At 40.5% G+C, this 14,072-nt stretch overlaps 1 protein-coding gene across 2 annotated transcripts in view; it reads left to right on the top strand.

The window, feature by feature from the left end:
* Positions 1 to 8,137: 8,137 nt before the first annotated feature.
* ICA1L (islet cell autoantigen 1 like) overlaps positions 8,138 to 14,072 on the top strand; it is a 65,179-nt gene continuing 59,244 nt past the window's right edge. The window contains exon 1 of one of the 2 annotated variants that reach the window (XM_059393224.1): positions 8,138 to 8,263. The gene's annotated coding sequence lies outside the window, so the exon portion shown is untranslated. Of the gene's footprint in view, positions 8,264 to 8,544; positions 8,634 to 14,072 lie in introns of those variants that run through there. The other variant, XM_059393225.1, reaches the window with a different exon arrangement.

Here is a 14,072-nt window from a genome sequence, read left to right as displayed (position 1 = left end):
AAAATGTTCCTATCACAGAGGTCCAGGAAGTAATACATATACTTGGCTACAATTGAGAGCCAAATTAACAGTGGATTAAGCCAGTTAGGAGTTTAGTTCTCCTCTAAGATGAAATCCAGAGGCAGACCAAGGCTGGGAGAATGGTTTCCTTCCACACTTTTAGGGACCCAGGCTCCGTCTATCCTTAGGATATGATCCTCATCCTCACATAAGAGCTAGAGCCATAGTTATTATATCATTTCTTAAAAGAAATGCCAAAAAACCAGGGGTGCCTGGGTAGCTCAGTAGATTAAGTGTCAGGTCATGATCAAGGGGTCCTGGGATAAAGCCCTGCATCAGGCTCTCTGCTCAGCAGAGAGTCTGTTTTTCCCTCTCCCTTGGTGCTTTCTCTCCCTCTTTTGCTCTCTCTCCAGTAAATCTTAAAAACAAACAAACAAACAAACAAACAAAAAAGTGAATATCAAGTTAGCAAGAAAATATACCAGTGTGTTTTTCTCACTTAGTGCCGATTGGTATAAATTTCATCATATCTGTAGTGTCTGGAAGTGTAAGTTTTATAGGACAAAGAAGAATTTATATTCTTGTTTTGAATGTTCTCTGAATGACCCTTTGTCAGAGTTACCTAAATGTTTTTCTTGACTCACCCTGTCTGGGCTTTTCAGTTGTATGCATATACTAGGTAGCTGAAGCAAAGGTCAAGAGGCTTACTTATTAGATGTAGTAGACAAAGAAGGAAGTGGTATTGGTCAAGTATCGGTCCCTCACTTCTCAATCCTGATTGCAAGGAGGATAAATTCATGGTTCATGCATTCTCCCTTGGGATGATGGGTGGAACATTAGTGATCAAGTGTCTGGGATCAATCTCTGCCAAGTTTCTCTTGTATAACTCAGATAACTCAGATCTTTCTCCTCAAACAGGAAAAATATGAGAGGCCAACTGAAGCCTAGAAGACTCCGTGCTCTTACAACATATTGCTGTCCTACCTCCATACTCCACCTTTTCCTCAAAAGTAGGAATCCCCCACCCCTTTCTGTGGTTCACTTTCCTCTTTTTTAGTTACACCAGAGACGAGGGCTTTACATAGACTTATCTGTTCCTGAGATTCTTGTGGAGAAATGAGTGTGGCTACTTTCCTAGCACTGGGCAGAGTTAGGAACATGGCAGTGCAGTACTCAGGACCCGCTGACTGGTACAAGTTTATTCATGCCATCTTTGCCATAAATTTTGACATTCCTAAACATGTTGATACTTGCTCTTACCTCATCAAGCAAAGTTTTAAGAAACTCTTTGTCACCTGACTGTGACAATTACCTAGAGAGTATTAGGGTAGAAACTTGAGTTACGGAAGATTTTTAATTCTACGTAGAGTGCAGACAAAACATAATAGGTTTTCTATGAATAGATGACCAGTATTTGCTTTGTCCTTTGAATTTCGATTGGCCATTTTGAAACTGTTGTCATTGATGCATAATAATATATCAAAGTGCTTCCTGTCATTATCGGAAAAAGAACAAATGAAAGTTTACATTTATATACACATAATTGCATAATTGAACAAACAACCCTGCAAACCAAATACTATCTGGGAATTTCTGATTATAACATTAAAATCTTTTCACAAGGGCGCCTGGGTGGCTCAGTCATTAAGCATCTGCCTTTGGCTCAGGTCATGATTCCAGGGTCCTGGGATCGAGTCCCACATCCAGCTCCCTGCTTGGTGGGAAGCCTGCTTCTCCCTCTTCCACTCGCCATGTTTGTGTTCCCTCTCTCACTGTCTGTCAAATAAATAAAATCTTTAGGGGAAAAAAAGACTTTTCACAAAAGTTCTGCTGTGTTCTAATCTTGAAAAATCATTTGCTTATATAAAACAAATATAAGGAGAAATAATCTTTATACTTCCCTTAAAAAAGGAAAAAAATAACATTTGAGACTCTGCATATGCAAGCAATATTCAATTATTTATTTTACTTAAAAAGCCACTAATTGGAATCAGGTTTCAAAAGGTAAAATCAAATTTTGCTAATGAGAAACTGCTAATAAAAGGAACTTTAATGTACTTTAATACTGAGAATTTTAGACTACCATAGACTTCTAGTATCAAACATACTAAGAAGAGGTATAGGATGGGGGTTTGAGCTATTAAAAAAACCTGTTAATTAGCATTTTGTTACATAAGCTAAATTCATCTTTTTTCCTTTTTAAGATTCATTTAAAGAGTTTTTAAAAATTTATTTGACAGAGATCACAAGTAGGCAGAGAGGAGGAAGCAGGCTCCCTGCTGAGCAGACACACCCCCGCCACACCCCTGCCATGCAGGACTCCATCCCAGGACTCTGGGATCATGGCTTTAACCCACTGAGCTACCCAGGTGCCCCTTTAAGATTCATTTAAATGCTGATATAGTTAACATAATGTGTGATATTAGTTTCTCTTGAATAATACAGTGATTGGGCGATTCCTTAGGTCACCCAGGGCTCATCACAGCAAGTGTGCTCCTTAATCCCTATCACCTATTTCTCATACCCCTCATCCACTTTACCTCTGGTAACTGTCAGTTTGTTCTGTAAAGTTACAAGGCTGTTTCTTGGTTTGTCTTTTCTCTTTGTTGTGTTCTTAAATTCACATGAGTGAAATCACATAGTACTTGTCTTTCTCTGACTTACTTCACTTAACATTATTCTCTGTTTCTGTCCATGTCATTGCAAATGGTGAGATTTCATTTTTTGCAGCTGAGTAATCCATTGTGTGTATATATGCCACATCGTCTTTTTTGGTTTATCTATTGATGCACACTTGGGCTGTTTCCGCAGTTTGGCTGTTGTAAATAATGCTGCAACAAAGAGGGGTGCATGTATCCCTTTGAATTAGGGTTTTTGTATTTTAGGAGTAAATGCCACTAGTGTGATTACTGAATTTTAGGGTAGTTCTATTTTGAACTTTTTGAGGGACCTCCATACCATATAACATTTCCACAGTAACTGCACAAGTTTGCATTCCCACTAACAGTGCAGAGGGTTCCTTTTTCTCCACATCCTTGCCAATACTTGCTGTTTCTTCTGTATTTTTTTTTTTTTAAGATTTTATTTATTTGTCAGAGAGCACAAGCAGGGAGAGCAGCAGGCAGAGGGTGAAGCAGGCTCCCCACTGAGCAGGGAAGGGAGCTGGATGCAGGACCTGATCCCAGGATCAGGACCTGTGCCGAATGCAGACACTTAAGCAAATGACCCACCCAGGAGTCCCAGTTTCTTATGGTTTTGATTTTAAACTTTTTAGATAGGTCTTTAATGTAACTTGGGATTTTGAGGGGAGTTGCTTAATAGGGTTAGGTAGGCTATCTTTGTTACAATATCCACTGATATTCACAGATCTGAAGAAGTAAATTATTTTCTGGCAGTGTCTATTAAAATGGTAAACAAACAAAAACCAAAAAAACACCCAAATCCATCTGCATCCTGCCATAGCAATCCTTTGACATTAAAATGACGACGTGATCTTTATTTTAAAGGAGGAATATATGTATTAGAGGGGTCAAGTTACTTGACCAGATTTCATGTGGCTAGTAAATAAGTCAGGATTTGAATTTGGATGTATCGGAGTTTAGTGCACAAGCTCTTAACTACTGCATATATATTCTGCTAATTCTTAAGTCATTCATAAGAATGATATTTTTATAAGTGAAGAACAAATTTGAAGATGTTTTCACCTGTGTAAGAGAAAGATTATATATAAACCTAAGTGACATTCATTGTTACCAAATTACCATAATGTTATGTTGAGCTTTGCATGTTTTTGGGTTTAAAATTAATTTCAATTTTAGTGTACTACTAAGTGTATTAACATAATAACATACAGTGTTCTTTAAAGACCCATTTCTTTTCATATGGGAATTATATATGAGGAAAAGGTAACTGTAGAAATATCTATAGCCAATTACAGTATATAGCCAATTAATGATGGAGATAGGACACATGCCTCAGTAATTAGAGATACAGAGAAAGGATTTTGTTAGGTACAATCTGAGAAGGTGAGCAACATCAAACAGTTGTATGGATAGTAAAAGTATAGACAACATGCTGGGGAATTACTAATACCAAATTCAATTCAGTGGTTATTTTAGGGGGAGGAAATACTTTTTCTTGTAGGTTTATAACATTTCACATTTTAAAAAATCATCCTGAGGCGCCTGGGTGGCTCAGTGGGTTAAAGCCTCTGCCTTCAGCTCAAATCATGATCCCAGAGTCCTGGGATCGAGCCCGGCGTCGGGCTCTCTGCTTAGCAGGGAGCCTGCTTCTTCCTCTCTCTCTGCCTGCCTCGCTGCCTACTTGTGATCTCTGTCTGTCAAATAAATAAATAAAATCTTTAAAAAAAAAAATTATCCTAGTAATACTGTCTCTAATTCTAGCCTTACCTGAATTAACAAAAATGCTGTATGGTAGAGAACACATTTAGCTTGCCCTATGTAAGTACTAGTGTAGCACATCTGGGAAGATAGCTCTCCATACCCTAACTGCCACGGACTTGTTACTTCTGACTTCCTTGAAAAGATCACACAGGTTAAAAGGAAAGTGGAACACCTTAAAGAAATGGAGCTATTTCCATGACATCTGGTTCAGTAGATCCCTAGTCCTTTATAAGAGTAAATAAAAAAGCGTGGCATTCTTGATATGTGTTTTAGTATCCACTGAAGTTTTATTTAGTAGATTAACAAGAGCTTTGCTTGATAGTGCAAAAAATCATTGCTGCTTATTGCTCTGGGTCCCAAATTTGTGAAGCCCCACATTCCAAGTCACCTAATTGTTTTTCCTACAGTGGAGGAAAACACTTTATATTAGGATAAATCTGTTGATAGAAAATTAAAGAGGGGCACTTGCATGGCTCAGATGGTTAAACATCTGCCTTCGGCTTAGGTGATGATGTCCAGGTCCTGGGGTGGAGCCCCGTGCCCCGCTCCTGGCTCAGTGGGGAGCCTGCTTCTCCTATTCCTTCTCCCTCTCCCTCTGCCTCTCCCCCTGCTTGTGCTCTCTCAATAAGTAAAATTTTTTTAAAAAATTAAATAACACTTATATAAATATTTGCACTTCCAGGTGAAATTATATCCTCTCGTATAAAAGCATTTTAATAGTGTTAATTCTTTTGTTTCCTAAAACTTATTTATGAAACACTAAATTTTAACTACTCTGGGTGCCTCATTATATGTTAAGGGACTAGTACAAGGCATTTAAATATTTTTAAAAAGATTTTATTTACTTATTTGACAGAGAGGGAACACAAGCATGGGGAGTGGGAGAGGGAGAAACAGACTTCCTGCCAAGCAGAGAGCCCAATGTGGGGCTTGATCCCAGGACCCTGGGATCATGACCTGAGCTGAAGGTAGCCGCTTAACAACTGAGCCACCCAGGTGCCCCCAAATATTTTCTTATCAACCCAACAGCTAACAAGATCATTAACTCATTCTATAAACATATATCAAATACCTGATGAAGAAAACCCGATTCCTGCCCAGGAGTGTCAGTAGCTCGACCTTGTTTGCAGAAGCCATTCTTATACTCTGCTACCACTTGCCCACCTTTCTGTGTGACCTGCGAAGGAAATGTAATTATGTATAAATGCTTCATTTTATGGTGGCTTGGAGACATTATGTATCTTCCAGTAATTTTCTCCAAAAGGTGAACAAAACCAACAGGCCTTGACTGTAGTCACTACAACTTCTGGTATATTTCTTGGAGGACTTTGGTCTGCTTGAGATTGAGCTGAAGTTTAGTATCTTCTTAAGTTAAACTTCATCCTGTTGGGGGCACTTGCAGTCAGTTGGGCCTCTGCCTTTGACGTGAGTCGTGATCCCATGGTCCGGGGATCAAGCCCCACATTGAGCCCCTCATCGGGCTCCCTGCTCACTAGGGAGCCTGCTTCTCTCCCTCTGCAGCTCTGCCTGCTTGTGTTGTCTCCCTCTGTCAAATGGACAAATAAAATATTTTAAAAAACAAAAGTTCATCCTATTGGAAGAAGCATTTTCTAAAATACCCCAAGAAACTTAACATGTACATAGTAACATTCTGAAAGTCATTTTCTTACCATATTAGAATCATTTATTCTTTGAGAAAAAAGGTGTTCAACTCTTTTTAGATATTTTATACAGTATCCTTCAGTTGTCAATTAGCTGTCTTTGCTTCTGTTCACTTACTGATTGAATAAACTCATTCAGAATGCCGTGTGTATTAGGCTCTGTGTTTAACAGGTAAAGCTCCCAAAATGCATAGGCGTTTTACTTTGGAGGAGCTCAGCATCCAGTGAGGAAGACAGGCAGAAAAATAATTACAATTTTGAGAGTAGAAATATGTCCTTAGGAGGGATGCCAAACTTACCATGAGTGAGTCAGGAAAGATCTGAGGAAGTATAGCAGTCATCCTTACTGCCAAATGCTAATTCTTACCCTTCTAAGGGTCTGGACTTGAGGAATCAGGAAAGCTGTGGACTCTTTCTGAGGTTGTCCCCACAGGGTTAATGAGGTTGAAATTCAGAAAGCTAAAGCTTGTTTTTCAGAGACCTGTTTCTCCCTAATCAGCTGTTGTGTGATTACAGACCCCGTTGACAAATTAGGGAGACCTAGGCTAGAAGTCACGGATTTGGATCCAGCCTATGAACAGCAAGGCCCTATTTTCCTTACCCTAGATAATGAGCGCAAGAGCCCCTCCAGTTTATCCCCGCTTTCCTGGAGAAAACCCATAGTCCCTTTCCTTGTCTTAAGATGTCTGATAGTAGGGGCTGAATTTTGCCTCATTTTAAGTCTCCACCAGGAGTACAGGATGTATGTTACCCATTTGCTCAGTAAGCATGTTCCATCTTTCCTTATGAATAACCACAAGTTTTCACCACACTTTTCATCAATATATATGTAATCCCAACCCCTGTTGTTATAAAAAACTTCTCTTCCCCTTCTAGGTGGCAGATTTGAAGCTTGCCCTATTATGTCTTTTCTTTGGCTGCCTCTAGAATAAACTCTTTTATACATGATGTCTCAGCGATTGGCTTTGCTGTGCTTCGGAGAGTGGAACTTGGATTTGGTTACATTTCCAAAAAATACTTTTAAAAGACCTCCACCAAAATTTTGCATATTATTTCAGGTATTCACCCATTCCTTGAAGCACCATATATTTCAGGGTTAGAATCCCGGCCTAAAGACCTCTTACTATTTTCAGTCCAAGTTAACTCTAGTATACATAGCCTATTCCTTTTCCTATTCTAAAACCACTTTCAGGTTTTAATAATATTTTGTAATGATATTCTAGAATCTCACTCCGTCTTTCACGATCTTACAGACTTACAGCTATCACCTAGAGTGTAAGCTTTTTGCCTTCGTAGGCTGTGTCACAGTTGTAATTCATACTTTGTAAAGCTTTGGTAAAGTGATAGGAGATTTTGAGTCACCTTTGAAAAGAAAATTCTTTGAATTTAAATTATCCTCCACCAGAAACAATTCACCTATTTTTATTCTTTAGTTTTAGGCTCAAATGTTGCCTTTTCCTCTGGAAGACTCATTTATGACCACAAATTCTGGTTATGTATATGTGCATTTGAGGTCAGTTATTAACAGCTGTTAAGTTACTCCTCTTTAAACCCTTATCCTAAGAGTTAAATACAGCACGTGAACAGTTACCGCGTGCGGACCCTGGTCCTGAGTAGCGCCCCAGGATTCAGGGATGCCTGCGGCTCCGAAGCACCTGGCCGGGTAGGGGTGGCCCCGGGCAGGCCTGGCGGGTGCGGTGTGGACTCGGAGGTGGCAGGGAGGGACCCGGGCGGAGGGCGCTGGGCTTGAAGAAACCGAGAATGCCTCGCGGGTCTCACCCACAGTTCCTTACTTCTGACGTTCCGACCGTTTCGGTGTTTGTTAACCACCTGTCATTTGGTAAAGACAGACCACAGTGGGTCCCGGAGTTCGTCAAAAAACGGACCCGGCGGGGTTAGCGCAGAGCCCGAAAGGGCGAGACCGCGGACGCCAGAGCGAGACGCCGAGGGCAGCGCGGCTTCGGCGCGCGCCAGGCCGCCCGGTTTAAATCTCCCGCCTCCCGCAGCCGGAGCCCGACACCTCCACGCTCGGGTGCGGAGGGGCACGGGCTGCGGGAGTGGCCCGGCGGCGTCTCGGGGCTCGCGGGCGGCGGGCGGCGGCGGCGGCGGCGGCGGGAACGGGTGCCGGGACGGACCTCCGCGCAGCCAAGTGCGACCCGAGGTGGCGGAGGACCGGCGCGTCGCGGCTTCAGCGTGGCGGTGAGAGTCTGCGGCCTCCCTGGGCCCCCCTCCCTCCCGGCGGCGGTCAGGCCGCGCCCCCCCCACCCCCCACCCCCACCGCCCCCGGCCTACCCGGCCGGAGGCCAAACCCTCGGTTCCCGTGGCGACGCCCTGAGGTGGAGGCGCGGCGGGAGGTGCACGCCACGCGCGCACGCGGTCTCTCAGGGCCTCGCCGGCCCCTGCGGCCTCCCTCCCGGACGGCGTCCGGGTCCGAGCCCCCCGGGGCCGAACGGGCCAGGCGTGGTTTTCGGCGGGGTTGGAGCCCCTCCGGACGCCAGGAGCTGCCCGCCCGCGGGCCCCGCTGGCGAACGTGCGCAGGAGCCGAGGCTTGTTCGGGCGATTCCGGAAGGTGGAGATCGCTTCCCGCAGGGCAGATGCTCCCAGCCTTTACATGCTTCCCCTGCTGACCTCCTGTTTCCCCGTTGTGCTTATTTTTATGTCATTATTTCGTAATGGAAATGCCTTCTTTAGAAGGAAGTGGCGAGCGTTGGGCAAAAACAAAACCCAAGTAAAGGTGCGGGTTGAGGCGAACTGCGGGATGGCCGAGCTCCGCGGGCTCCCGCGCACAAGTGCTCCGGCCTGCGGCGGTGAACGCGGCCGCGGCGCCCCTCGGGCTGGCGGATCACCGGGCCGGGGGCCCGGATGCTGTCAGTGGTCGGATACCTGATGCTCTGAGCAAGATGGAGGGGGGGGGGGATCCGACCTGGCAAGCACCCCGCGATGCTGCGGGTCTGCCGGCAGAGGGGGTGGGATTGTTTTTCATGTCATAGATGATGTGCACGCGCGGAGCGTAAACCCTGCTGTAAACTGCGGGTCACTGGACAACAGCTTATCGGGATGATCACGTTTATCCCCGGCTTTGGATTTTCTCTAAGCGTTTATGTATCGATTTATTAGGTTCAGACTTAGGCAACATAGATATTACTTTCATCGTTTTAACATCAATATTTATGGAGTAGCCACAGGTGCCTCCTCCTTTAGTAGGAGTCAATGACACATGTATGGGCCAAATAAACGACCAATGGTGCGTATGTACTTTTTATATGATGAAAAATTTCAATCGTTTTATATTTGGCTGTGCCCAGCATTAACCGATATTCTTTGAAATTTCTGTATTTAATAGTGCAGAATGATTGTGCCTCTAGCCATGGAAATAACTGTGTGCAAGACATTGCTCTAATTATAAGTAATTATAATTGCTAGATAAATCATTATAATTTTAGAGTTAAATGGGTGCTCAGAGCTCAGCCAGTCCAAAGTGGGAAAGCTGAAAATATGAGACTGGTGCCAGCGTGAGACGGGTGGGGAAACTAGGGAATCACATTTTTATTAGAAATATTTATTATAAATAATTAATAAAAATTTATACCAGTGACTGAACTAGTACCAAATATCAAAATATATCAGATATAAAACAGATGATATCAATTGTTTTATTGACACTGTCCGACTTTGTGATTTCATGTGTGCTATGTCCTACAACTAAAATTTTTGACTTTGTTGATTTTCTGTATATGTCTGTTTTCTATTTCACAGATTTCTACTCTTACTTTCATTCTGTTTCTTTTATTTTGGGTTTAATTTGCTCCTCTTTTTCTAACTTATGAAGGTGGAAAGACATAATTGATTTTTATACCTTTGTTCCTTTTATATAAGCATTTAAAGCTGTAAGTTTTTCTCTAAGCTTGCTTTAGCTAAATCCTACAAGTTTGGAATGTTTTCATTAAGTTAAAGATACTTCAAAATGTCTCCGTGATTTCTTTGATCCATTATTTATTTAGGCGTGTTACCTTATTTCCAAATATTTTAAAATTTTTAAGGTAGATTGCTGCTGTTGATTCCTAAATTAGTGATGTTGTGGTCAGAAAACATATACAAACCTATGGTCTATAATAGGTTAGTCAAGGTTAGGTTAGGCAAGAAGAAAAAAATAAATAAATTTAAAGGTATTGAAATGTTCCAGTTACCCTCAGGGAAAAATGTGTATTCTACTGGTGGTTGGTGGAGTGGCCTAAATGTCAGTTAGGCAAAGCTGGTTGAGAGTGTTGTTCAAACCTTGTATATTCACATTTTTAATGTTTCCTTATTCTGTCAGTTACTCTGGGTGAAGTGTTAAGTCTCAATCTCTAATTATGATTATAGATTTATCTGTTTCTCTGTTCAGTTATGTCAGGCTTTACCATGGATTTCGTAGTGGTGTTAGTCACATACACTTTTAAGATAGCTGGGTCTTTTTGTCAAATTGACCCTTTTATCATTATGAAATGTCCATTTTTGTCCCTGAAAATACTTTTTACATGGATGCCTGTTCTGTCGGACATAAATATAAGCTTAATGTTTGCCTCTTGCCATCTTTTTCCTCTTAACTCGTCTGTGTGTTTATGCTTAAAGTGTGTTTTTTATAAACTACAGACTGTTGGGTTGTAGTTGTTTATTCAGTCTCACAACAGTCGTTGTGTTTTAATAGTGTTATACAGTCCACTTCTATTTTTCTGACTTTTTTCTATGTTTGGATAAAGCATATTGGTCTTCTTTTTCCATTTTCTCATTCTTTTGTTCTATTCCCCTGCTGCCTTTTTGGGTGAACTGAGTTTTTAGAAGAATATTTCTTTTTCTATCTTTTTAGTTTAGTCTCTTCATGTTATATTTTTATTGGTGATCTTAGAGATTGATTACATATGTGTCTTGAATTTATTACCGCTGATTTTCAAACATTCTAGTCCTTCCTGAGTATTACCCTTAATACTTATAATTACCATCTTCTCACCTTTTGTGGTTTTACCTTCTATATATTTTACTTCTACATGTGCTCTTTATTTTCATTACTTTTAATTTAAAGAATCAGTAATCTTTTAGTGAAATTTAAAGATGCATGTGTATATGTAATGTTTAAAATGTTTATTCCTTTGTATTTATCAACATATTTATGCTTTTTGTGTTCTTTCAGGATTTTATTTAAATTCAAGTTAGTTCACATATAGTGTAGTATTAGTTTCAGAGGTAGAATTTAATGATTCATCAGTTTCATGTAACACCCAGTGCTCATGACATCACATGCCCTCCTTATGCCCATCACCCAAGTACCCCATGCCCCCACCCACCTCTCCTCCAGCAACCCTCAGTCTGTTCCCTGCATTTAAGAGTCTCTTATACTTTGCCCCTCTCTCTGTTTTTATCTTATTTTTCCTTCCCTTCCCCTATGCTCATCTGTTTTGTTTCTTAGATTCCTCATGGGAGTGAAATCATAAGGTATTTCTTTTTCTCTGACTGACTTACTTCGTTTTAGCATAATATACTCTAGTTCTAGCCACATCATTGCAAATGGCAAGATTTAATTCTTTTGGATGATGGAGTATTATTCTGTTGTGTGTATATAGAGCACATCTTTTCAACATGACCAAGAGGCATTTATTCCTGGGCTGCAGGAATATCCACAAATTTCGACATCCACAGAACATGTGATACACCACATTAATAAAAAAAAAAAAAAGGATAAGAACCATATGATCCTCTCAATATATGAAGAAAAAGCATTCAGCAAAATACGCCATCCTTTCTTGATAAAAATCCTTAAGAAAATGCTTCTTCCTCTCTTCCCCACTCTGCTCTCTCTTGAGAGCTCTCGCTCTTTCAAATAAAATCTTTTTAAAGCGGGGGAAGAGGGTGGTGTCTGGGTGGCTCAGTTGGTTAAGTGTCTGCCTTGGGCTTAGGTCATGATCCCAGAGCCCTCTGAATTTTTTATGGGTTTGAAAATTGATGACTTGAAACCATTTACTTTGTAGCTCATTTTCTTCAATAGAGATATGTAAAATAATGGTGTACCTTTATGATGATGTCTTCAGTGGATGAATTATGTTAAGATAGGGTTGCCTGGGTGGCTCAGTCAGTTAAGTGTCTGTTTCTTGGTTTTGGTTCAGGTCATGACTTTGGGGTTGTGAGTTCTAGCCCCATGTCAGGCTTTACACTCACTGGGGAGTTGGCTTGAGGATTCTCTCTCTCTGCCTCTCTCTCTGGCCATTCATCCCTCCCACCCCCGGCTCATGTGCCCTCACTCTCTCTCTCTCTCTCGCAAATAAATAGATAAATCTTTTTAAAAATATGGTAAGATAATTCCAAATTATTAACAATAAAAATTATTGTAAAAATAAGAGAAAAATTAGAAATTTAATAACAGTATGCTGAGTTGCAGTGAACAAGCACTTTCCTCCATTACTGGTGGGCATAAAAATCAGTACAATGTTTATGGAGGACAATTTAGGAAGATGACAAATTTTAAATGTATATACCCTTTGATTCAGCCAACATACTTCCAGGATTTTAACCTATAGATAAACTTGCATGTATTTTAAATAATACATATGTGTTCATTCTTATTTTTTATCCAGCATGATTTAATAATATTCCAGAAACAATCTTTAAATACCCATCAGTAGTGTACCATTTTAGTAAATTATAACACATCCATTAAATGGAATGTTAAATATCCATTAAAATTATATTCCCCTATGTAGAAAATTCCATGTCATATTCTTTTTCTTTTCCTTCCTTCCTTCCCTTTTTAAGATTTTAGGTATTAACAGAGCGAGAGCACAAGCAGAGGGAACAGCAGAGGGAGAAGGAAAAGCAGGCTCCCTGGGAGTCCTACTGGGAGCCCTAGTGGGAACTCGATCCCAGGACTCTGGGATCATGACCTGAGCCAAAGGCAGATGCTTAACTGATTTAGCCACCCAGGTGCCCCCAAGTTGTATTCTTTTTCACTCCACATTGTACACAGTACTCACTTGTATCCATTGTCTAATGTTGCTGAGGAGATGAATGAGGCCAGCATAAATTATTTAATTTGTAGGTGACCCTGTTTCTTCTAGATCCTAAAAGCATCCTTTTTCCATCCTTAAAATTTGGCAACATTCCATAATATATCTTAAATCTTGATCATTTCTTGTTAATTTTTCCTGATACATAATAAGATCTTTCAGTTTTTCACTTCTATATCCTTGAATATTTTGGCTATTTCATATTGTTTGTCTCCCTAAGAATATTACTTATGTTAGATTTCAATTGTTTATCTTACAAATCTATCATCTTTGTTCTGACTACTTTGTTAGAGTCTAACCACCTTTATTTTGTCATATTGATTCTGAATGATTTTCCTTGGCTTGTCATCCTTATTATTAACTTGGCTTTCTGAAGTATCTTTTCTACTTGGAGTTGTTTCTAATATGACTTCAAGTACTGTGGCATTTTTTCTTTTTTTCTTTTCATCTTTTGTTTGTTTCAGCTCTTTTTAAAAATCTGTTTTATGGACTTATGTTCTATTTATTTGTTACAAAGTGGTTCTTCTTTAAAATTCTATTTTATGAAGATCTTCAAATGTGTGGTTTTTTCCCCCTCTTTTCCACATTATGATCCCTTCTCCTCTTATGCAGTCTTACATTTTTATGTTATTTATTGTTGAAAAGTTCTGGCCTGCTCTTTGCCCAAAAATGGCATAAGTCATTGGAAATCTGTTTTAGAGGCTGAGACAGGAGACTGAACACATTGTCGTGATCTCTCTTCTTTAAACTGGCTGCTTGGTGACACAGTTGTCATATGCTTTCTGTAAGCAGGTTCCCATAACACATGTTAAACATTCACGCCAGACACAGAGCAATTCTGACATATCTCTGATTGATCTGCTTTACTCTGCTGTGCAGGTTGGCCACTAGCTTACTGTTTCTTTTCTCTACAGCCATGCTTGGGCTCCTGATGAGGAAAATAAAAAATGTCATGGCAACTCTAAGTTTAGGGA

This window comes from Mustela nigripes, chromosome 3 (assembly GCF_022355385.1).
Source record: "Mustela nigripes isolate SB6536 chromosome 3, MUSNIG.SB6536, whole genome shotgun sequence".
NCBI classification, from domain to species: Eukaryota; Metazoa; Chordata; class Mammalia; order Carnivora; family Mustelidae; genus Mustela; species Mustela nigripes.
This window is presented reverse-complemented; position numbering and strand designations above follow the sequence as displayed.